The 25,745-nt window shown below is 39.9% G+C and overlaps 1 protein-coding gene across 1 annotated transcript in view; it reads left to right on the forward strand.

Annotated features, from left to right (window-relative positions):
* The window catches only part of SHISA6 (shisa family member 6), a 1,135,433-nt gene that overhangs the window by 898,945 nt on the left and 210,743 nt on the right, over positions 1 to 25,745 (forward strand). The window lies entirely within an intron of this gene.

Here is a 25,745-nt window from a genome sequence, read left to right on the forward strand (position 1 = left end):
CTCTAAAATAGCTATAGAAAAAGGTATTTCTGCCCTGTTTTACTCTAAAATAGTTATAGAAAAAGGTATTTCTGCCCCTGTTTTACTCTAAAATAGTTATAGAAAAAGGTATTTCTGCCCCTGTTTTACTCTAAAATAGCTATAGAAAAAGGTATTTCTGCCCTGTTTTACTCTAAAATAGCTATAGAAAAAGGTATTTCTGCACCTGTTTTACTCTAAAATAGCTATAGAAAAAGGTATTTCTGCACCTGTTTTGCTCTAAAATAGTTATAGAAAAAGGTATTTCTGCCTCTGTTTTACTCTAAAATAGTTATAGAAAACGGTATTTCTGCACCTGTTTTACTCTAAAATAGCTATAGAAAAAGCTATTTCTGCCCCTGTTGTACTCTAAAATAGTTATAGAAAAAGGTATTTCTGCCCTTGTTTTACTCTAAAATAGTTATAGAAAAAGGTATTTCTGCCCTGTTTTACTCTAAAATAGTTATAGAAAAAGGTATTTCTGCCCCTGTTTTACTCTAAAATAGTTATAGAAAAAGGTATTTCTGCCCTGTTTTACTCTAAAATAGTTATAGAAAAAGGTATTTCTGCCCCTGTTTTACTCTAAAATAGCTATAAGAAAAGCTATTTCTGCCCTTGTTTTACTCTAAAATAGCTATAGAAAAAGATATTTCTGCACCTGTTTGACTCTAAAATAGTTATAGAAAAAGATATTTCTGCCCGTTTTACTCTACAATAGTTATAGAAAAAGGTATTTCTGCCCCTGTTTTACTCTAAAATAGATATAGAAAAAGGTATTTCTGCACGTGTTTTACTCTAAAATAGCTATAGAAAAAGGTATTTCTGCCCCTGTTTTACTCTAAAATAGTTATAGAAAAAGCTATTTCTGCACCTGTTTTACTCTAAAATAGTTATAGAAAAAGGTATTTCTGCACGTGTTTTACTCTAAAATAGCTATAGAAAAAGGTATTTCTGCCCCTGTTTTACTCTAAAATAGTTATAGAAAAAGCTATTTCTGCCCCTGTTTTACTCTAAAATAGTTATAGAAAAAGGTATTTCTGCCCCTGTTTTACTCTAAAATAGTTATAGAAAAAGCTATTTCTGCACCTGTTTTACTCTAAACTATCTATAGAAAAAGATATTTCTGCACCTGTTTTACTCTAAAATAGTTATAGAAAAAGGTATTTCTGCACCTGTTTTACTCTAAAATAGTTATAGAAAAAGGTATTTCTGCCCCTGTTTTACTCTAAAATAGTTATAGAAAAAGGTATTTCTGCCCTGTTTTACTCTAAAATAGCTATAGAAAAAGGTATTTCTGCCCTGTTTTACTCTAAAATAGCTATAGAAAAAGGTATTTCTGCACCTGTTTTACTCTAAAATAGCTATAGAAAAAGGTATTTCTGTACCTGTTTTACTCTAAAATAGTTATAGAAAACGGTATTTCTGCACCTGTTTTACTCTAAAATAATTATAGAAAAAGCTATTTCTGCACCTGTTTTACTCTAAAATAGTTATAGAAAAAGGTATTTCTGCCTCTGTTTTACTCTAAAATAGTTATAGAAAAAGGTATTTCTGCCCTGTTTTACTCTAAAATAGCTATAGAAAAAGGTATTTCTGCCCTGTTTTACTCTAAAATAGTTATAGAAAAAGGTATTTCTGCCCCTGTTTTACTCTAAAATAGTTATAGAAAAAGGTATTTCTGCCCCTGTTTTACTCTAAAATAGCTATAGAAAAAGGTATTTCTGCCCTGTTTTACTCTAAAATAGCTATAGAAAAAGGTATTTCTGCACCTGTTTTACTCTAAAATAGCTATAGAAAAAGGTATTTCTGCACCTGTTTTGCTCTAAAATAGTTATAGAAAAAGGTATTTCTGCCCCTGTTTTACTCTAAAATAGTTATAGAAAACGGTATTTCTGCACCTGTTTTACTCTAAAATAGCTATAGAAAAAGCTATTTCTGCCCCTGTTGTACTCTAAAATAGTTATAGAAAAAGGTATTTCTGCCCTTGTTTTACTCTAAAATAGTTATAGAAAAAGGTATTTCTGCCCCTGTTTTACTCTAAAATAGCTATAGAAAAAGGTATTTCTGCCCTGTTTTACTCTAAAATAGTTATAGAAAAAGGTATTTCTGCCCTGTTTTACTCTAAAATAGTTATAGAAAAAGGTATTTCTGCCCCTGTTTTACTCTAAAATAGCTATAGAAAAAGGTATTTCTGCACGTGTTTTACTCTAAAATAGCTATAGAAAAAGGTATTTCTGCCCCTGTTTTACTCTAAAATAGTTATAGAAAAAGCTATTTCTGCACCTGTTTTACTCTAAAATAGTTATAGAAAAAGGTATTTCTGCACGTGTTTTACTCTAAAATAGCTATAGAAAAAGGTATTTCTGCCCCTGTTTTACTCTAAAATAGTTATAGAAAAAGCTATTTCTGCACCTGTTTTACTCTAAAATAGTTATAGAAAACGGTATTTCTGCCCCTGTTTTACTCTAAAATAGTTATAGAAAAAGCTATTTCTGCCCGTTTTACTCTAAAATAGTTATAGAAAAAGCTATTTCTGCACCTGTTTTACTCTAAAATAGTTATAGAAAAAGCTATTTCTGCCCCTGTTTTACTCTAAAATAGTTATAGAAAAAGCTATTTCTGCACCTGTTTTACTCTAAAATAGTTATAGAAAACGGTATTTCTGCCCCTGTTTTACTCTAAAATAGCTATAGAAAAAGGTATTTCTGCACCTGTTTTACTCTAAAATAGTTATAGAAAACGGTATTTCTGCCCCTGTTTTACTCTAAAATAGTTATAGAAAAAGCTATTTCTGCCCCTGTTTTACTCTAAAATAGTTATAGAAAAAGGTATTTCTGCACCTGTTTTACTCTAAAATAGTTATAGAAAAAGCTATTTCTGCACCTGTTTTACTCTAAAATAGTTATAGAAAAAGGTATTTCTGCACCTGTTTTACTCTAAACTATCTATAGAAAAAGATATTTCTGCACGTGTTTTACTCTAAAATAGTTATAGAAAAAGCTATTTCTGCCCCTGTTTTACTCTAAAATAGTTATAGAAAAAGGTATTTCTGCCCCTGTTTTACTCTAAAATAGTTATAGAAAAAGCTATTTCTGCCCGTTTTACTCTAAAATAGTTATAGAAAAAGGTATTTCTGCCCCTGTTTTACTCTAAAATAGTTATAGAAAAAGCTATTTCTGCACCTGTTTTACTCTAAAATAGTTATAGAAAAAGGTATTTCTGCACGTGTTTTACTCTAAAATAGTTATAGAAAAAGGTATTTCTGCACCTGTTTTACTCTAAAATAGCTATAGAAAAAGATATTTCTGCACCTGTTTGACTCTAAAATAGTTATAGAAAAAGATATTTCTGCACCTGTTTGACTCTAAAATAGTTATAGAAAAAGGTATTTCTGCACCTGTTTTACTCTAAAATAGCTATAGAAAAAGATATTTCTGCACCTGTTTGACTCTAAAATAGTTATAGAAAAAGATATTTCTGCACCTGTTTGACTCTAAAATAGTTATAGAAAAAGGTATTTCTGCACGTGTTTTACTCTAAAATAGCTATAGAAAAAGATATTTCTGCACCTGTTTGACTCTAAAATAGTTATAGAAAAAGATATTTCTGCCCGTTTTACTCTACAATAGTTATAGAAAAAGGTATTTCTGCCCCTGTTTTACTCTAAAATAGATATAGAAAAAGGTATTTCTGCACGTGTTTTACTCTAAAATAGCTATAGAAAAAGGTATTTCTGCCCCTGTTTTACTCTAAAATAGTTATAGAAAAAGCTATTTCTGCACCTGTTTTACTCTAAAATAGTTATAGAAAAAGGTATTTCTGCACGTGTTTTACTCTAAAATAGCTATAGAAAAAGGTATTTCTGCCCCTGTTTTACTCTAAAATAGTTATAGAAAAAGCTATTTCTGCACCTGTTTTACTCTAAAATAGTTATAGAAAAAGCTATTTCTGCACCTGTTTTACTCTAAAATAGCTATAGAAAAAGATATTTCTGCACCTGTTTGACTCTAAAATAGTTATAGAAAAAGATATTTCTGCACCTGTTTGACTCTAAAATAGTTATAGAAAAAGGTATTTCTGCACCTGTTTTACTCTAAACTAGCTATAGAAAAAGATATTTCTGCACCTGTTTGACTCTAAAATAGTTATAGAAAAAGATATTTCTGCACCTGTTTGACTCTAAAATAGTTATAGAAAAAGGAATTTCTGCACCTGTTTTACTCTAAAATAGTTATAGAAAAAGGTATTTCTGCCCCTGTTTTACTCTAAAATAGTTATAGAAAAAAGTATTTCTGCCCCTGTTTTACTCTAAAATAGTTATAGAAAAAGGTATTTCTGCCCCTGTTTTACTCTAAAATAGCTATAGAAAAAGGTATTTCTGCCCCTGTTTTACTCTAAAATAGCTATAGAAAAAGGTATTTCTGCCCCTGTTTTACTCTAAAATAGCTATAGAAAAAGGTATTTCTGCACGTGTTTTACTCTAAAATAGTTATAGAAAAAGGTATCTCTGCACCTGTTTTACTCTAAAATAGCTATAGAAAAAGGTATTTCTGCACGTGTTTTACTCTAAAATAGTTATAGAAAAAGGTATTTCTGCCCCTGTTTTACTCTAAAATAGTTATAGAAAAAGCTATTTCTGCCCCTGTTTTACTCTAAAATAGCTATAGAAAAAGGTATTTCTGCCCTGTTTTACTCTAAAATAGCTATAGAAAAAGGTATTTCTGCACGTGTTTTACTCTAAAATAGTTATAGAAAAAGGTATTTCTGCCCCTGTTTTACTCTAAAATAGTTATAGAAAAAGCTATTTCTGCCCCTGTTTTACTCTAAAATAGCTATAGAAAAAGATATTTCTGCCCCTGTTTTACTCTAAAATAGTTATAGAAAAAGCTATTTCTGCCCCTGTTTTACTCTAAAATAGCTATAGAAAAAGGTATTTCTGCCCCTGTTTTACTCTAAAATAGTTATAGAAAAAGCTATTTCTGCCCCTGTTTTACTCTAAAATAGTTATAGAAAAAGGTATTTCTGCCCCTGTTTTACTCTAAAATAGTTATAGAAAAAGCTATTTCTGCCCCTGTTTTACTCTAAAATAGTTATAGAAAAAGGAATTTCTGCACCTGTTTTACTCTAAAATAGCTATAGAAAAAGGTATTTCTGCCCCTGTTTTACTCTAAAATAGCTATATAAAAAGGTATTTCTGCACCTGTTTTACTCTAAAATAGTTATAGAAAAAGCTATTTCTGCCCCTGTTTTACTCTAAAATAGTTATAGAAAAAGGTATTTCTGCACGTGTTTTACTCTAAAATAGTTATAGAAAAAGGTATTTCTGCCCCTGTTTTACTCTAAAATAGTTATAGAAAAAGCTATTTCTGCCCCTGTTTTACTCTAAAATAGCTATAGAAAAAGATATTTCTGCACCTGTTTTACTCTAAAATAGTTATAGAAAAAGGTATTTCTGCACCTGTTTTACTCTAAAATAGCTATATAAAAAGGTATTTCTGCACCTGTTTTACTCTAAAATAGTTATAGAAAAAGGTATTTCTGCCCCTGTTTTACTCTAAAATAGCTATAGAAAAAGATATTTCAGCCCCTGTTTTACTCTAAAATAGCTATAGAAAAAGCTATTTCTGCCCTGTTTTACTCTAAAATAGCTATATAAAAAGGTATTTCTGCACCTGTTTTACTCTAAAATAGTTATAGAAAAAGGTATTTCTGCCCCTGTTTTACTCTAAAATAGTTATAGAAAAAGGTATTTCTGCCCTGTTTTACTCTAAAATAGTTATAGAAAAAGGTATTTCTGCACGTGTTTTACTCTAAAATAGCTATAGAAAAAGGTATTTCTGCCCCTGTTTTACTCTAAAATAGTTATAGAAAAAGGTAACCCGGCGCACGTCTAAAGACCACTGCTCCATAACCTGTTCGCCTGCTCTGAGGCGGCGGAGAGAAATCGTCAGAAATCAACCTGATCGAATACGATCGTGTTGATTAACACCCCCTGCTAGCGGCCGATTGACCGGCCGGGAATCTGCAGGGGGCGGTATTGCATCAGCAGTTCACAAGAACTGCTGGTGCAATGATAAATGCCGAGAGCGTATGCTGTTGGCATTTATCAATGTGCAGCGGACATGATTCGCTATGTCGGATCATGTCCGCTCGCAGCATCATAAATAATGGCCTATTCCCAAGCAAATCCTTTTGTTTTATTTTGTTTTTAAAATATCTGTTGTGTACTGCTCCGGATGATTCTCTTTCAAATGAGGGCTCTTGGTGATTCTTTTGGGATTATTCTGTAAGGGTTTAAAGGTGTTTTTGTGTGTGATCCTTCACAGCGGAAGTCATTCTATGGTGCAAGAAGTGAACGTTTGCCTGATAGATGCGCCTCTATTGCGTGCAATGCAGCTAATCTTACAACGCTGGGCTGAGATAAAATACGTGTGTAAATGTTTTCTGTATTTCACAAACAACTTTTGAGTTCCAATTTTTAAGCAATTCTTTTAACAGGTTCGGCTTTTCCCCAGAGGGTGTGCACCCATTACTTAGAGCACAACGAACTTTTTAACTTGAAGTTGTGATATCAAACGCCAGTGCAAATTCTCTAATAACGTCATTTCCTCCTGTTTAAGCATTTCTGGAATAGGCTGCGTCTCTTGTTAAGTGAGCGTTTAGGGAGATTATAGCCTTCATGTCAGCGCCGGCTGTATTTAGTTAACTCTGATTTAAATATTACAGTCTTGTTCATGGTGAAAAAAAAAACGTTTTCTTGCTGAATAGTGTTTAGAAATCATTGTCACAGCTGTGAGTCAAAATGGCACCAACAAATAATAAAAAGAGAGACTCGAGAACTAGCAGCATATTCTGTAACTAAAATAAGACTTCATTTGTGTTTTGCTTTTGAGCATTGATTCGAGTCTGCATCTTAAGGTGCTCATTTATTACAATACTCACTTATAGTACAAAGATGTATGGTGCTTAAATATGTGAAATGGATCTAACTGGAACTCATTTTGTAAACAGCAGGGCAAGGCACATATTGTTATTCTACATATTTCATGTTGCAGCTCTTACATTAATAATACAGAATTTTATTGGTTATTTATTAAAAATATACAGACAGAAAGACAGACAGACAGACAGATAGACAGATAGACAGATAGACAGATAGACAGACAGATAGACAGATAGACAGATAGACAGATAGATATATAGATAGATAGATAGATAGATAGAGAGATAGACAGATAGACAGATAGATATATAGATAGATAGATAGATAGATAGATAGATAGATAGATAGATAGATAGAGAGATAGATAGAGAGATAGAGAGATAGATAGATAGCCAGACAGAGACAGACAGAGACAGACAGAGACAGACAGATAGACAGATAGACAGACAGATAGACAGATAGATATATAGATAGATAGATAGATAGATAGATAGAGAGATAGATAGATAGCCAGACAGAGACAGACAGAGACAGACAGATAGAGAGAAAGATAGGTAGATAGGTAGATAGATAGACAGATAGACAGATAGATAGATAGATAGATAGATAGATAGATAGCCAGAGAGACAGACAGAGAGAGAGAGAAAGACAGACAGAGAGAAAGACAGACAGAAAGACAGACAGACAGATAGATAGACAGACAAATGGAAAGACAGATAGACAGAAAGAAAAATAGATAGACAAACAGACAGACAGAAAGAAAGATAGACAAACAGACAGATACAGAAAGATAGATAGATGATAGATAGACAGAACGAAAGATAGATAGACAGAGAGACAGTCAGGGAGACAGACAGAGAGACAGAGACACAGACAGAGACACAGACAGAGAGACAGAGAGACAGAAAGACAAATGGAAAGACAGATAGACAGAAAGAAAGATAGATAGAAAAACAGACAGATAGACAGGTAGATAGATAGATAGATAGATAGATAGATAGATAGATAGATAGATAGGCAGACAGACAGGCAGATAGATTTTTGATAGATAGATAAATAGAAACATATTTGTATTTATTTTGCAAGCAAACAGGACACATCTGCTGTACAAGTGAAACGGTGACTCTGTAAGAATTTGTAGGATTACTCAGAAGGATGTAGAATGTATTTATTGTTAAGTTGGCTGTGCCGCCTGTGATTTCCCCACTGTAAGCTCCTTCCCCCTGAAAGCTTAGTGCTGGGGTTTTCCCCACTGTAAGCTCCTTCCCCCTGAAACTTAGTGCTGGGGTTTTCCCCACTGTAAGCTCCTTCCCCCTGAAAGCTTAGTGCTGGGGTTCCCACCACTGTAAGCTCCTACCCCCTGAAAGCTTAGTGCTGGGGTTTTCCCCACTGTAAGCTCCTTCACCCCTGAAAGCTTAGTGCTGGGGTTTTCCCCACTGTAAGCTCCTTCCCCTGAAAACTTAGTGCTGGGGTTTCCCCCACTGTAAGCTCCTTCCCCTGAAAACTTAGTGCTGGGGTTTCCCCCACTGTAAGCTCCTTCCCCCTGAATGCTTAGTGCTGGGGTTTTCCCCACTGTAAGTTCCTTCCCCCTGAAAGTTTAGTGCTGGGGTTTTCCCGACTGTAAGCTCCTTCCCCCTGAAAGCTTAGTGCTGGGGTTTTCCACCACTGTAAGCTCCTTCCCCACTGAAAACTTAGTACTGGGGTTTTCCCCACTGTAAGCTCCTTCCCCCTGAAAGTTTAGTGCTGGCATTTTCCCACTGTAAGCTCCTTCCCCCTGAAAGCTTAGTGCTGGGGTTTTCCCACTGTAAGCAACTTCCCTCTGAAAGTTTAGTTCTAGGGTTTTCTCCACTGTAAGCTCCTTCCCCTTGAAAGTTTAGTGCTGGGGTTTTCCCACTGTAAGCTCCTTCCCCCTGAAAGCTTAGTGCTGGGGTTTTCCTCACTGTTAGCTCCTTCCCCCTGAAATCTTAGTGCTGGGGGTTTCCCCACTGTAAGTTCCTTCCCCCTGAAAGCTTAGTGCTGGAGCTTTCCCCACTGTAAGTTCCTTCCCCCTGAAAGTTTAGTGCTGGGGTTTTCCCACTGTAAGCTCATTCCCCCTGAAAACTTAGTGCTGGGGTTTTCCCCACTGTAAGCTCCTTCCCCCTGAAAGTTTAGTGCTGGCATTTTCGCACTGTAAGCTTCTTCCCCCTGAAAGCTTAGTGCTGGGGTTTTCCCACTGTAAGCAACTTCCCTCTGAAAGTTTAGTGCTAGGGTTTTCTCCACTGTAAGCTCCTTCCCCCTGAAAGCTTAGTGCTGGGGTTTTCTCACTGTAAGCTCCTTCCCCCTGAAAGCTTAGTGCTGGGGTTTTCCTCACTGTTATCTCCTTCCCCCTGAAAGCTTAGTGCTGGGGGTTTTACCCACTGTAAGCTCCTTCTCCCTGAACGCTTAGTACTGGGGCTTTCCCCACTGTAAGCTCCTTCCCCCTGAAAGCTTAGTGCTGGGATTTTCCCCACTGTAAGCTCCTTCACCCCTGAAAGCTTAGTGCTGGGGTTTTCCCCACTGTAAGCTCCTTCCCCTGAAAACTTAGTGCTGGGGTTTCCCCCACTGTAAGCTCCTTCCCCTGAAAACTTAGTGCTGGGGTTTCCCCCACCGTAAGCTCCTTCCCCCTGAAAGTTTAGCGCTGGGGTTTTCCCCACTGTAAGCTCCTTCACCCTGAAAGCTTAGTGCTGTGGTTTACCCCACTGTAAGCTCCTTCCCCTGAAAACTTAGTGCTGGGGTTTCCTCCACTGTAAGCTCCTTCCCCCTGAAAGTTTAGCGCTGGGGTTTTCCCCACTGTAAGCTCCTTCCCCCTGAAAGCTTAGTGCTGGGGTTCCCACCACTGTAAGCTCCTTCCCCCTGAAAGCTTAGTGCTGGGGTTTTCCCCACTGTAAGCTCCTTCACCCCTGAAAGCTTAGTGCTGGGGTTTTCCCCACTGTAAGCTCCTTCCCCTGAAAACTTAGTGCTGGGGTTTCCCCCACTGTAAGCTCCTTCCCCTGAAAGTTTAGCGCTGGGGTTTTCCCCACTGTAAGCTCCTTCACCCTGAAAGCTTAGTGCTGTGGTTTACCCCACTGTAAGCTCCTTCCCCTGAAAACTTAGTGCTGGGGTTTCCCCCACTGTAAGCTCCTTCCCCCTGAAAGTTTAGCGCTGGGGTTTTCCCCACTGTAAGCTCCTTCACCCTGAAAGCTTAGTGCTGTGGTTTACCCCACTGTAAGCTCCTTCCCCTGAAAACTTAGTGCTGGGGTTTCCCCCACTGTAAGCTCCTTCCCCTGAAAACTTAGTGCTGGGGTTTCCCCCACTGTAAGCTCCTTCCCCCTGAAAGCTTAGTGCTGGGGTTTTCCCCACTGTAAGTTCCTTCCCCCTGAAAGTTTAGTGCTGGGGTTTTCCCCACTGTACTGTAAGCTCCTTCCCCCTGAAAGCTTAGTGCTGGGATTTTCCCACTGTAAGCTCCTTCCCCACTGAAAACTTAGTACTGGGGTTTTCCCCACTGTAAGCTCCTTCCCCCTGAAAGTTTAGTGCTGGCATTTTCCCACTGTAAGCTCCTTCCCCCTGAAAGCTTAGTGCTGGGGGTTTCCCACTGTAAGCATCTTCCCTCTGAAAGTTTAGCGCTAAGGTTTTCTCCACTGTAAGCTCCTTCCCCCTGAAAGTTTGGTGCTGGGGTTTTCCCACTGTAAGCTCCTTCCCCCTGAAAGCTTAGTGCTGGGGTTTTCCTCACTGTTAGCTCCTTCCCCCCTGAAATCTTAGTGCTGGGGGTTTCCCCACTGTAAGTTCCTTCCCCCTGAAAGCTTAGTGCTGGAGCTTTCCCCACTGTAAGCTCCTTCCCCACTGAAAACTTAGTGCTGGGGTTTTCCCCACTGTAATCTCCTTCCCCCTGAAAGTTTAGTGCTGGCATTTTCCCACTGTAAGCTCCTTCCCCCTGAAAGCTTAGTGCCGGGGTTTTCCCACTGTAAGCAACTTCCTTCTGAAAGTTTAGTGCTAGAGTTTTCTCCACTGTAAGCTCCTCCCCCCTGAAAGTTTAGTGCTGGGGTTTTCCCACTGTAAGCTCCTTCCCCCTGAAAGCTTAGTACTGGGGTTTTCCTCACTGTTAGCTCATTGCCCCTGAAAGCTTAGTGCTGTGGGTTTCCCCACTGTAAGTTCCTTCCCCCTGAAAGCTTAGTGCTGGAGTTTTCCCCACTGTAAGTTCCTTCCCCCTCAAAGCTTAGTGCTGGGGTTTTCCCCACTGTAAGCTCCTTCCCCCTGAAAACTTAGTGCTGGGGTTTCCCCCACTGTAAGCTCCTTCCCCCTGAATGCTTAGTGCTGGGGTTGTCCCCACTGTAAGCTCCTTCCCCCTGAAAGCTTAGTGCTGGGGTTTTACCCACTGTAAGCTCCTTCCCCCTGAAAGCTTAGTGCTGGGGTATTCCCCACTGTAAGCTCCTTCCCCTGAAAGCTTAATGCTGGGGTTTTCCCCCCTGTAAGCTCCTTCCCCTGAAAGCTTAGTGCTGGGGTTTTCCCCACTGTAAGCTCCTTCCCCTGAAAACTTAGTGCTGGGGTTTCCCCCACTGTAAGCTCCTTCCCCTGAAAACTTAGTGCTGGGGTTTCCCCCACTGTAAGCTCCTTCCCCCTGAAAGTTTAACGCTGGGGTTTTCCCCACTGTAAGCTCCTTCACCCTGAAAGCTTAGTGCTGTGGTTTACCCCACTGTAAGCTCCTTCCCCTGAAAACTTAGTGCTGGGGTTTCCTCCACTGTAAGCTCCTTCCCCCTGAAAGTTTAGTGCTGGGGTTTTCCCCACTGTAAGCTCCTTCCTCTTGAAAGCTTAGTGCTGGGGTTCCCACCACTGTAAGCTCCTTCCCCCTGAAAGCTTAGTGCTGGGGTTTTCCCCACTGTAAGCTCCTTCACCCCTGAAAGTTTAGTGCTGGGGTTTTCCCTACTGTAAGCTCCTTCCCCTGAAAGCTTAGTGCTGGGGTTGTCCCCACTGTAAGCTCCTTCCCCCTGAAAGCTTAGTGCTGGGGTTTTACCCACTGTAAGCTCCTTCCCCCTGAAAGCTTAGTGCTGGGGTATTCCCCACTGTAAGCTCCTTCCCCTGAAAGCTTAATGCTGGGGTTTTTCCCCCTGTAAGCTCCTTCCCCTGAAAGCTTAGTGCTGGGGTTTTCCCCACTGTAAGCTCCTTCCCATGAAAACTTAGTGCTGGGGTTTCCCCCACTGTAAGCTCCTTCCCCCTGAAAGTTTAGCGCTGGGGTTTTCCCCACTGTAAGCTCCTTCACCCTGAAAGCTTAGTGCTGTGGTTTACCCCACTGTAAGCTCCTTCCCCTGAAAACTTAGTACTGGGGTTTCCTCCACTGTAAGCTCCTTCCCCCTGAAAGTTTAGCGCTGGGGTTTTCCCCACTGTAAGCTCCTTCCCCTTGAAAGCTTAGTGCTGGGGTTCCCACCACTGTAAGCTCCTTCCCCCTGAAAGCTTAGTGCTGGGGTTTTCCCCACTGTAAGCTCCTTCACCCCTGAAAGTTTAGTGCTGGGGTTTTCCCCACTGTAAGCTCCTTCCCCTGAAAACTTAGTGCTGGGGTTTCCCCCACTGTAAGCTCCTTCCCCTGAAAACTTAGTGCTGGGGTTTCCCCCACTGTAAGCTCCTTCCCCCTGAAAGTTTAGCGCTGGGGTTTTCCCCACTGTAAGCTCCTTCACCCTGAAAGCTTAGTGCTGTGGTTTACCCCACTGTAAGCTCCTTCCCCTGAAAACTTAGTACTGGGGTTTCCCCCACTGTAAGCTCCTTCCCCCTGAAAGTTTAGCGCTGGGGTTTTCCCCACTGTAAGCTCCTTCACCCTGAAAGCTTAGTGCTGTGGTTTACCCCACTGTAAGCTCCTTCCCCTGAAAACTTAGTGCTGGGGTTTCCCCCACTGTAAGCTCCTTCCCCTGAAAACTTAGTGCTGGGGTTTCCCCCACTGTAAGCTCCTTCCCCCTGAAAGCTTAGTGCTGGGGTTTTCCCCCACTGTAAGTTCCTTCCCCCTGAAAGTTTAGTGCTGGGGTTTTCCCCACTGTACTGTAAGCTCCTTCCCCCTGAAAGCTTAGTGCTGGGATTTTCCCACTGTAAGCTCCTTCCCCACTGAAAACTTAGTACTGGGGTTTTCCCCACTGTAAGCTCCTTCCCCCTGAAAGTTTAGTGCTGGCATTTTCCCACTGTAAGCTCCTTCCCCCTGAAAGCTTAGTGCTGGGGGTTTCCCACTGTAAGCATCTTCCCTCTGAAAGTTTAGCGCTAAGGTTTTCTCCACTGTAAGCTCCTTCCCCCTGAAAGTTTGGTGCTGGGGTTTTCCCACTGTAAGCTCCTTCCCCCTGAAAGCTTAGTGCTGGGGTTTTCCTCACTGTTAGCTCCTTCCCCCTGAAATCTTAGTGCTGGGGGTTTCCCCACTGTAAGTTCCTTCCCCCTGAAAGCTTAGTGCTGGAGCTTTCCCCACTGTAAGCTCCTTCCCCACTGAAAACTTAGTGCTGGGGTTTTCCCCGCTGTAATCTCCTTCCCCCTGAAAGTTTAGTGCTGGCATTTTCCCACTGTAAGCTCCTTCCCCCTGAAAGCTTAGTGCTGGGGTTTTCCCACTGTAAGCAACTTCCTTCTGAAAGTTTAGTGCTAGAGTTTTCTCCACTGTAAGCTCCTCCCCCCTGAAAGTTTAGTGCTGGGGTTTTCCCACTGTAAGCTCCTTCCCCCTGAAAGCTTAGTACTGGGGTTTTCCTCACTGTTAGCTCATTGCCCCTGAAAGCTTAGTGCTGTGGGTTTCCCCACTGTAAGTTCCTTCCCCCTGAAAGCTTAGTGCTGGAGTTTTCCCCACTGTAAGTTCCTTCCCCCTCAAAGCTTAGTGCTGGGGTTTTCCCCACTGTAAGCTCCTTCCCCCTGAAAACTTAGTGCTGGGGTTTCCCCCACTGTAAGCTCCTTCCCCCTGAAAGCTTAGTGCTGGGGTTGTCCCCACTGTAAGCTCCTTCCCCCTGAAAGCTTAGTGCTGGGGTTTTACCCACTGTAAGCTCCTTCCCCCTGAAAGCTTAGTGCTGGGGTATTCCCCACTGTAATCTCCTTCCCCTGAAAGCTTAATGCTGGGGTTTTCCCCCCTGTAAGCTCCTTCCCCTGAAAGCTTAGTGCTGGGGTTTTCCCCACTGTAAGCTCCTTCCCTCTGAAAGCTTAGTGCTGGGGTTTTCTCCACTGTAAGCTCCTTCCCCCTGAAAGCTTAGTGCTGGGGTTTTCCCCACTGTAAGCTCCTTCCCCTGAAAACTTAGTACTGGGGTTTTCCCCAATGTAAGTTCCTTCCCCCTGAAAGCTTAGTGCTGGGGTTTCCCCCACTTTAAGCTCCTTCCCCCTGCACACATAAACACATACATATAGATATGCACACATAAACACACATACATACAGATATGCACACATAAACACACATACATACAGATATGCACACATAAACACACATACATATAGATATGCACACATAAACACACATACATATAGATATGCACACATAAACACAAACATATAGATATGCACACATAAACACAAACATATAGATATGCACACATAAACACATACATATAGATATGCACACATAAACACAAACATATAGATATGCACACATAAACACAAACATATAGATATGCACACATAAACACATACATATAGATATGCACACTTAAACACAAACATATAGATATGCACACATAAACACATACATATAGATATGCACACTTAAACACACACACATATAGATAGATATGCAAACATAAACACACACATATAGATATGCACACATAAACACATACATATAGATATGCACACTTAAACACACATACATATAGATATGCACACATAAACACATACATATAGATATGCACACTTAAACACACACACACACACACACACACACAGATATTGATATGCACACATAAACACACACATATAGATATGCAAACACACACACACACACACACACACACACAGATATTGATATGCACACATAAACACACACATATAGATATGCAAACACACACACACATATAGACATGCACACATTAACACACATACATATAGATATGCACACATACATATAGATATACACACATACATATAGATATGCACACACATATAGATACGCACATACATACATATATGCACACATAAACACACATACATATAGATATGCACACAAACACACATACATATAGATAAGCACACATAAACACATACATATAGACATGCACACATAAACACACACATATAGACATGCACACATAATCACACATACATATAGATATGTACACATAAACACACACATATAAACATGCACACATAAACACACACACATATAAACATGCACACATAAACACACACACATATAGATATGCACACATAAACACACACATATAGATATGCACACATAAACACATACATATAGATATGCACACATAAACACATACATATAGATATGCACACATAAACACACACATATAGATATGCACACTTAAACACATACATATAGATATGCACACTTAAACACACATACATATAGATATGCACACATAAACACACACATATAGACATGCACACATAAACACACACACATATAGATATGCACACATAAACACACACATATAGATATGCACACATAAACACATACATATAGATATGCACACATAAACACATACATATAGATATGCACACATAAACACACACATATAGATATGCACACATAAACACATACATATAGATATGCACACATAAACACATACATATAGATATGCACACATAAACACACACATATAGACATGCACACATAATCACACATACATATAGATATGTACACATAAACACACACATATAAACATGCACACATAAACACACACACATATAAACATGCACACATAAACACACACACATATAGATATGCACACATAAACACACACATATAGATATGCACACATAAACACATACATATAGATATGCACACAAACACATACATATAGATATGCACACATAAACACATACATATAGATATGCACACTTAAACACACACACACACACAGATATTGATATGCACACATAAACACACACATATAGATATGCAAACATAAACACACACATATAGATATGCAAACATAAACACATACATATAGATATGCACACATACATATAGATATACACACATACATATAGATATGCACACACATATAGATACGCACATACATACAGATATGCACACATAAACACACACACATATAGATATGCACACAAACACACATACATATAGATAAGCACACATAAACACATACATATAGATATGCACACATAAACACACATACATATAGATATGCACACATAAACACACACATATAGACATGCACACATAAACACACATACATATAGATATTTACACATAAACACACACATATAAACATGCACACATAAGCACACACACATAAGATATGCACACATAAACACATACATATAGATATGCACACAAACACACATACATATAGATATGCACACATAAACACACACACACACATATAGATATGCACACATATAGATATGAACACATACATATAGATATGCACACATAAACACACACACACACACATATAGATATGCACACATAAACACACACACACACATATAGACATGCACACATTAACACACATACATATAGATATGCACACATTAACACGCATACATATAGATATGCACACATAAACACACATACATACACGTAGAGTCTCTTCTGTGAATAGAGTCTTCTATGAGTAGAATCACTTATATGAATACATTGTCTTCTGTAAGTAAAGTCTCTTCTGTGAGTAGAGTCTATTTTGTGAGTAGAGTCTTTTATGTGAGTAGAGTGTCTTATGTGAGTAGAGTGTCTTATGTTACTAGGGAGTCTTCTGTGAGTAGAGTCTCTTCTGTGAGTAGAGTCTCTTCTGTGAGTAGAGTCTCTTCTGTGAGTAGAGTCTCTTCTGTGAGTAGAGTCTCTTCTGTGAGTAGAGTCTCTTATGTTAGTATAGTCTTCTGTGAGCAGAGAGTCTTCTGTGACTAGAGTATCTTCTGTGAGTAGTCTCTTCTGTGAGTGGATAATCTTCTGTGAGTAGTCTCTTCTGTGAGTGGATAATCTTCTGTAAATAGAGTCTCTTCTGTGAGTAGTCTCTTCTGTGAGTAGTCTCTTCTGTGAGTAGTCTCTTCTGTGAATAGAGTCTCTTCAGGGAGTAGTCTCTTCTGTGAGTAGAGTATCTTCTGTGAGTAGAGTATCTTCTGTGAGTAGAGAGTCTTATGTGAGTAGTCTCTTCTGTGAGTAGTCTCTTCGCTGAATAGAGTCTCTTCTATGAATAGAGTCTCTTCTATGAATAGAGTATCTTCTGTCAGTAGAGTCTTTTCTGTGAGTAGAGTATCTTCTGTGAGTATAGAGTCTTTTGTGAGTAGAATCTCTACTGTGAGTAGATTCTCTTCTGGGAGTAAAGTCTCTTCTGTGAGTAGGGAGTCTTATGTGAGTAGTCTCTTCTGTGAGGAGTCTCTTCTGTGAGTAGAGTCTCTTCTGTGAGTAGAGTATCTTATGTTAGTATAGTCTTCTGTGAGCAGAGAGTCTTCTTTGACTAGAGTATCTTCTGTGAGTAGTCTCTTCTGTGAGTGGATAATCTTCTGTGAGTAGTCTCTTCTGTGAGTGGATAATCTTCTGTAAATAGAGTCTCTTCTGTGAGTAGTCTCTTCTGTGAGTAGTCTCTTCTGTGAGTAGTCTCTTCAGGGAGTAGTCTCTTCAGGGAGTAGTCTCTTCTGTGAGTAGAGTATCTTCTGTGAGTAGAGTATCTTCTGTGAGTAGAGTATCTTCTGTGAGTAGAGAGTCTTATGTGAGTAGTCTCTTCTGTGAGTAGTCTCTTCGCTGAATAGAGTCTCTTCTATGAATAGAGTCTCTTCTATGAATAGAGTATCTTCTGTCAGTAGAGTCTTTTCTGTGAGTAGAGTATCTTCTGTGAGTATAGAGTCTTCTGTGAGTATAGAGTCTTTTGTGAGTAGAATCTCTACTGTGAGTAGATTCTCTTCTGGGAGTAAAGTCTCTTCTGTGAGTAGGGAGTCTTATGTGAGTAGTCTCTTCTGTGAGTAGTCTCTTCTGTGAGTACTCACAGAAGAGAATACTCACATAAGATTCTCTACTCACAGAAGAGACTACTCACAGAAGAGACTACTCACATAAGACTCCCTACTCACAGAAGAGACTTTACTCCCAGAAGAGAATCTACTCACAGTAGAGATTCTACTCACAAAAGACTCTATACTCACAGAAGACTCTATACTCACAGAAGATACTCTACTCACAGAAAAGACTCTACTCACAGAAGAGAATACTCACATAAGATTCTCTAGAGTCTTCTGTGAGTAGAGTATCTTCTGTGAGTAGAGTCTTATGTGAGTAGTCTCTTCTGTAACATAATAACATAGTAGATGAGGTTGAAAAAAGACCCGAAGTCCATCGCGTTCGACCTATACAAATCAAAAATACTTACAAAAAGCTCTAGTTAAGATGAAATAATCCCACCATTTAATACTAGCAATCATATCTATGAATTTTATTTATAGACAGAAATGTAACAATTTTTAAATGTATCTAGGGTATTGGCATTCACTACCTCCTTTGATAATGAGTTCCACAATTTTATTGCTCATACAGTGAAAAAACGTTTCCGTTGCAGGAGATTAAATCTCTTTTCCTCCAACCTTTAATTGTGACCTCTTGTCACAAACAATTTTATTGGAATAAACATAGCTTCTGCCATCTCTGTATATTGGCCTTGAATATATTTATATAAAGTAATCATGTCACCTCTCAAGCGCCTTTTTTTCTAAAGAAAACAGGCCCAGTTTGTCTAGCCTCTCTTCATAGCTTAAATTAAGTAGAGTCTTCTGTGAGTAGAGTCTCTTGTGAGTAGAGAGTCTTCTGTGAGTAGAGTCTCTTCTGTGAGTAGAGAGTCTTCTGTGAGTGGAGAGTATTTTGTGAGTAGAGTATCTTCTGTGAGTAGAGAATCTTCTGTAAATAGAGTCTCTTATTTGAGTAGTCTTTTCTGTGAGTAGTCTCTTCTGTGAGTAGAGAGTCTTCTGTGATTAGAGTATCTTCTATGAGTAGAGAGTCTTATGTGAGAAGTCTCTTCTGTGAGTAGTCTCTTCTGTGAGAAGAGAGTCTTATGTGAGTAGTCTCTTCTGTGAGTAGTCGCTTCTGTGAGTAGAGTGTCTTCTGTCAGTAGAGTCTTATGTGAGTAGTCTCTTCTATGGGTAGTCTCTTCTCTGAATAAAGTCTCTTCTGTAAGTAGAGTCTTTTCAGTGATTAGGGAGTCTTCTGTGACTAGGGAGTCTTCTGTGAGTAGAGTGTCTTCTGTGACAAGAGATTCTTCTGTGAGTAGAGTTTCTTCTGTGACTAGGGAGTCTGCTGAGAGATTCTTCTGTGAGTAGAGTTTCTTCTGTGACTAGGGAGTCTTCTGTGACTAGGGAGTCTTCTGTGATTAAGGAGTCTTCTGTGACTAGAGTCTCTTCTGTGACTAGGGACTCTTCTGTGACTAGAGTTTCTTCTGTGACTAGGGAGTCTTCTGTGACTAGGGAGTCTTCTGTGACTAGGGAGTCTTCTGTGATTAAGGAGTCTTCTGTGACTAGAGTTTCTTCTGTGACTAGAGTTTCTTCTGTGACTAGGGAGTCTTCTGTGACTAGGGAGTCTTCTGTGACTAGGGAGTGTTCTGTGATTAAGGAGTCTTCTGTGACTAGAGTCTCTTCTGTGACTAGGGACTCTTCTGTGACTAGAGTTTCTTCTGTGACTAGGGAGTCTTCTGTGACTAGGGCGTCTTCTGTGACTAGGGAGTCTTCTGTGACTAGAGTTTCTTCTGTGACTAGGGAGTCTTCTGTGACTAGGGAGTCTTCTGTGACTAGGGAGTCTTCTGTGACTAGAGTCTCTTCTGTGACTAGGGACTCTTCTGTGACTAGAGTTTCTTCTGTGACTAGGGAGTCTTCTGTGACTAGGGAGTCTTCTGTGACTAGAGTCTCTGCTCAGAGTAGAGACTCTTATGTGAGTAGAGTGTCTTCTGTGACTAGGGAGTCTTCTGTGACTAGGGAGTCTTCTGTGACTAGGGAGTCTTCTGTGACTAGAGTCTCTTCTGTGACTAGGGACTCTTCTGTGACTAGAGTTTCTGCTGAGAGTAGAGACTCTTATGTGACTAGGGAGTCTTATGTGACTAGGGAGTCTTCTGTGAGTAGGGAGTCTTCTGTGAGTAGGGAGTCTTCTGTGAGTAGAGTGTCTTCTGTGACTAGGGAGTCTTCTGTGAGTAGGGAGTCTTCTGTGAGTAGAGTGTCTTCTGTGACTAGGGAGTCTGTACATGTTCAAGTATATATAAGCCTCTGCAAACTGCCACCTTATTTCAGTTCTTTTGACAGATATCCATTTTTGCCAATCAGAATTGGCTCACCTAAATGTGAACACAGTTATATATATATATGACACACATGAACTAACACCCTCTAGTCGTGAAAAACTGTCAAAATGTCCTGAGAGAAGAAGCGGCCTTCAAGGGCTTAGAAATTAGCATATGAACCTCCTAGGTTTAGCTTTCAACTAAGAATACCAAGAGAAGAAAGCAAAATTAGTGATAAAAGTAAATTATGAAATTGTTTAAAATTGCATTCTCTATCTGAATCATGAAAGTTTATTTTGGACTAGACTGTCCCTTTAAATCTCTGATAATTTGCAGCTTTCACATGGCGTACTAGTTCAAGCTGATTTCTCCTTTCTTGTCAGACCTGTGGTTCAGTGCAAGGAGCAGACATTTTACCTGTATGTTAAAATGTTTTAAAATGTTATGAATTAATTTACCAATGACTTCAAATAAACCAGGTAATTATAGGCAAAAGTGAGTTATGGTGCATATTACAGCGAAAGAAATATCAAATAAAGAAGTGCATAAAATTAAGAATGAAAAAGGTGCTTGAACCCTTTAAATATTGGGAAGGAAATGCTACAGTGTGGAAAACCAATCAAAATGGAGAGCGGGGGAATTAAACTGAGCCAAGCTGACACACAGTTTCTTGAAAAAACCCTGGAATAGGATGAAACGCATAGAACTGTGACAGTGGTGATACCGATAAACTGACATAATGGCCTCTAGTTATCAAGCCGTCAACCTCAAATACGCTGGAATTCCGCAGCGTATTTGTGGCGAGGCTGATTCGCCTAAGTTATCAAGCCCTACAGACCGGCAAAAGTAGAATATAGTGACGTAAGCTTCGATCCGCTGGACTCAGTCCGACACAGATCGATGCTTACGTCACTCCAGATGTTCCGAACGCAAGTTCAGCACAATCTGACTACTTTTGGAAGTTATCAAATGACTACCAGGTACGCTCTGCACTTTTCCGGCCCAGCATATCTGGTTTTCAATCCGCCGCCCTGGAGGCGGCGGATCCCATAGGAATCAATGGGAGTTTGACCATAGCGTAAGTTCATGTTCGCTGCTGCCCGACATCCCATTGATTCCTATGGGAGCTGTCTACACCTAATACCCTAACATGTACCCCGAGTCTAAACACCCCTAATCTGCCGCCCCCTACACTGCTGCAACTAAATAAAGTTATTACCCCTAAACCGCCGCTCCCGGACCCCGCCGCAACTATAATATATGTATTAACCCCTAAACCGCAGCTCCCGGACCCCACCGCCACCTACATAATACCTATTAACCCCTATCCTGCCCCCCTACACCGTCGCCACCTATAATAAATTTATTAACCCCTATCCTGTCCCCCCTATACCGCCTCCATCTATATTAAACTAATTAACCCCTAAACCTATGTCTAACACTAACCCTAACACCCACCTAACTTAAATATTATTTTAATAAATCTAAATAAAAATTACTCTTATTAACTAAATTAATCCTATTTAAAACTAAATACTTACCTATAAAATAAACCCTAACGGCTAGATTTAGAGTTTTGTCGGTAAGGACCCGCGTAGCTAACGCCGGCTTTTTTCTGGCCGCACCATAAAAATAACTCTGGTATTGAGAGTCCACATAAAGGCTGCATTAGGCTCCAAAAAAGGAGCGTAGAGCATTTTTAACGCAGCTTCAACTCTCGATACCAGAGTTGCTTACGCAAGCGGCCAGCCTCAAAACGTGCTCGTGCACGATTCCCCCATAGAAAACAATGGGGCTGTTTGAGCTGAAAAAAAACCTAACACCTGCAAAAAAGCCACGTTCAGCTCCTAACGCAGCCCCATTGTTTGCTATGCGGAAACACTTCCTACGTCTGCACCTAACACCCTAACATGTACCCCGAGTCTAAACACCCCTAACCTTACACTTATTAACCCCTAATCTGACGACCCCGCTATCGCTGACACCTGCATATTATTATTAACCCCTAATCTGCCGCTCCGTACACCCCCGCCACCTACATTATCCCTATGTACCCCTAATCTGCTGCCCTAACATCGCCGACCCCTATATTATATTTATTAACCCCTAATCTGCCCCCCACAACGTCGCCTCCACCTGCCTACACTTATTAACCCCTAATCTGCCGAGCGGACCGCACCGCTACTATAATAAAGTTATTAACCCCTAATCCGCCTCACTAACCCTATAATAAATAGTATTAACCCCTAATCTGCCCTCCCTAACATCGCCGACACCTAACTTCAATTATTAACCCCTAATCTGCCGACCGGAGCTCACCGCTATTCTAATAAATGTATTAACCCCTAAAGCTAAGTCTAACCCTAACACTAACACCCCCCTAAGTTAAATATAATTTTAATCTAACGAAAATAATTAACTCTTATTAAATAAATTATTCCTATTTAAAGCTAAATACTTACCTGTAAAATAAATCCTAATATAGCTACAATATAAATTATAATTACATTGTAGCTATTTTAGGAATAATATTTATTTTACAGGCAACTTTGTAATTATTTTAACCATGTACAATAGCTATTAAATAGTTAAGAACTATTTAATAGTTACCTAGTTAAAATAATTACAAAATTACCTGTAAAATAAATCCTAACCTAAGTTACAATTAAACCTAACACTATACTATCATTAAATTAATTAAATAAAATACCTACAATTACCTACAATTAAACCTAACACTACACTATCAATACATTAATTAAATTCAATATCTACAAATAAGTACAATGAAATAAACTAACTAAAGTACAAAAAATAAAAAAGAACTAAGTTACAAAAAATAAAAAAATATCTACAAACATAAGAAAAATATTACAACAATTTTAAACTAATTACACCTACTCTAAGCCCCCTAATAAAACAACAAAGCCCCCCAAAATAAAAAATGCCCTACCCTATTCTAAATTACTAAAGTTAAAAGCTATTTTACCTTACCAGCCCTGAACAGGGCCCTTTGCGGGGCATGCCCCAAGAAGTTCAGCTCTTTTGCCTGTAAAAAAAACATACAATACCCCCCCCCCAACATTACAACCCACCACCCACATACCCCTAATCTAACCCAAACCCCCCTTAAATAAACCTAACACTAAGCCCCTGAAGATCTTCCTACCTTATCTTCACCATACCAGGTTCACCGATCCGTCCTGAAGAGCTCCTCCGATGTCCTGATCCAAGCCCAAGCGGGGGGCTGAAGATGTCCATGATCCGGTAGAAGTCTTCATCCAAGCGGGGCAGAAGAGGTCTTCCATCCGACTGAAGTCTTCATCCAAGCGGGGCAGAAGAGGTCTTCCATCCGATTGAAGTCTTCATCCAGGCGGCATCTTCTATCGACATCCATCTGGAGCGGAGCGGCAGCATCCTGAAGACCTCCGACGCGGAACATCCATCCTGGCCGACGACTGAACGACGAATGACGGTTCCTTTAAATGACGTCATCCAAGATGGCGTTCATCCAAGATGGCGTCCCTCGAATTCCGATTAGCTGATAGGATTCTATCAGCCAATCGGAATTAAGGTAGGAATATTCTGATTGGCTGATGGAATCAGCCAATCAGAATCAAGTTCAATCCGATTGGCTGATCCAATCAGCCAATCAGATTGAGCTCGCATTCTATTGGCTGTTCCGATCAGCCAATAGAATGCGAGCTAAATCTGATTGGCTGATTCAATCAGCCAATCAGATTTTTCCTACCTTAATTCCGATTGGCTGATAGAATCCTATCAGCCAATCGGAATTCGAGGGACGCCATCTTGGATGACGTCATTTAAAGGAACCGTCATTCGTCGTTCAGTCGTCGGCCAGGATGGATGTTCCGCGTCGGAGGTCTTCAGGATGCTGCCGCTCCGCTCCAGATGGATGTCGATAGAAGATGCCGCCTGGATGAAGACTTCAATCGGATGGAAGACCTCTTCTGCCCTGCTTGGATGAAGACTTCAATCGGATGGAAGACCTCTTCTGCCCCGCTTGGATGAAGACTTCTACGGGATCATGGACATCTTCAGCCCCCCGCTTGGGCTTGGATCAGGACATCGGAGGAGCTCTTCAGGATGGATCGGTGAACCTGGTATGGTGAAGATAAGGTAGGAAGATCTTCAGGGGCTTAGTGTTAGGTTTATTTAAGGGGGGTTTGGGTTAGATTAGGGGTATGTGGGTGGTGGGTTGTAGCTATATTAGGATTTATTTTACAGGTAAGTATTTAGCTTTAAATAGGAATAATTTATTTAATAAGAGTTAATTAATTTCGTTAGATTAAAATTATATTTAACTTAGGGGGGTGTTAGTGTTAGACTTAGCTTTAGGGGTTAATACATTTATTAGAATAGCGGTGAGCTCCGGTCGTCAGATTAGGGGTTAATAATTGAAGTTAGGTGTCGGCGATGTTAGGGAGGGCAGATTAGGGGTTAATACTATTTATTATAGGGTTATTTAGGGCGGATTAGGGGTTAATAACTTTATTATAGTAGTGGTGCGGTCCGCTCGGCAGATTAGGGGTTAATAAGTGTAGGCAGGTGGAGGCGACGTTGAGGGGGGCAGATTAGGGGTTAATAAATATAATATAGGGGTCGGCAGTGTTAGGGGCAGCAGATTAGGGGTACATAAGGATAACGTAGGTGGCGGCGCTTTGCGGTAGGCAGATTAGGGGTTAATAAGTGTAGGTAGCTGGCGGCCTGGTACATAAGGATAACGTAGTTGGTGGTCGGCAGATTAGGGGTTAAAAAATTTAATCGAGTTGCGGCGATGTGGGGGGACCTCGGTTTAGGGGTACATAGGTAGTTTATGGGTGTTAGTGTACTTTAGAGTACAGTAGTTAAGAGCTATATAAACCGGCGTTAGCCCAGAAAGCTCTTAACTACTGACTTTTTTCCTGCGGCTGGAGTTTTGTCGTTAGAGTTCTAACGCTCACTTCAGACACGACTCTAAATACCGGAGTTAGAAAGATCCCATTGAAAAGATAGGATACGCAATTGACGTAAGGGGATCTGCGGTATGGAAAAGTCGCGGCTGAAAAGTGAGCGTTAGACCCTTTTTTGAGTGACTCCAAATACCGGAGGTAGCCTAAAACCAGCGTTAGGAGCCTCTAACGCTGGTTTTCACGGCTAACGCCAAACTCCAAATCTAGGCCTAAGATAGCTACAATGTAATCAATAATTACATTGTAGCTATCTTAGGATTTATATTTATTTTACAGGCAACTTTGTATTTATTTTAACTAGGTACAATAGTTATTAAATAGTTATTAACTATTTAATAACCACCTAGCTAAAATAAATCCAAAATTACCTGTAAAATAAATCCTAACCCAAGTTACAATTAAATCTAACACTACACTATCATTAAATTAATT

The sequence above is a fragment of the Bombina bombina genome, chromosome 1, assembly GCF_027579735.1.
Source record: "Bombina bombina isolate aBomBom1 chromosome 1, aBomBom1.pri, whole genome shotgun sequence".
In the NCBI taxonomy this organism is placed as follows: domain Eukaryota; kingdom Metazoa; phylum Chordata; class Amphibia; order Anura; family Bombinatoridae; genus Bombina; species Bombina bombina.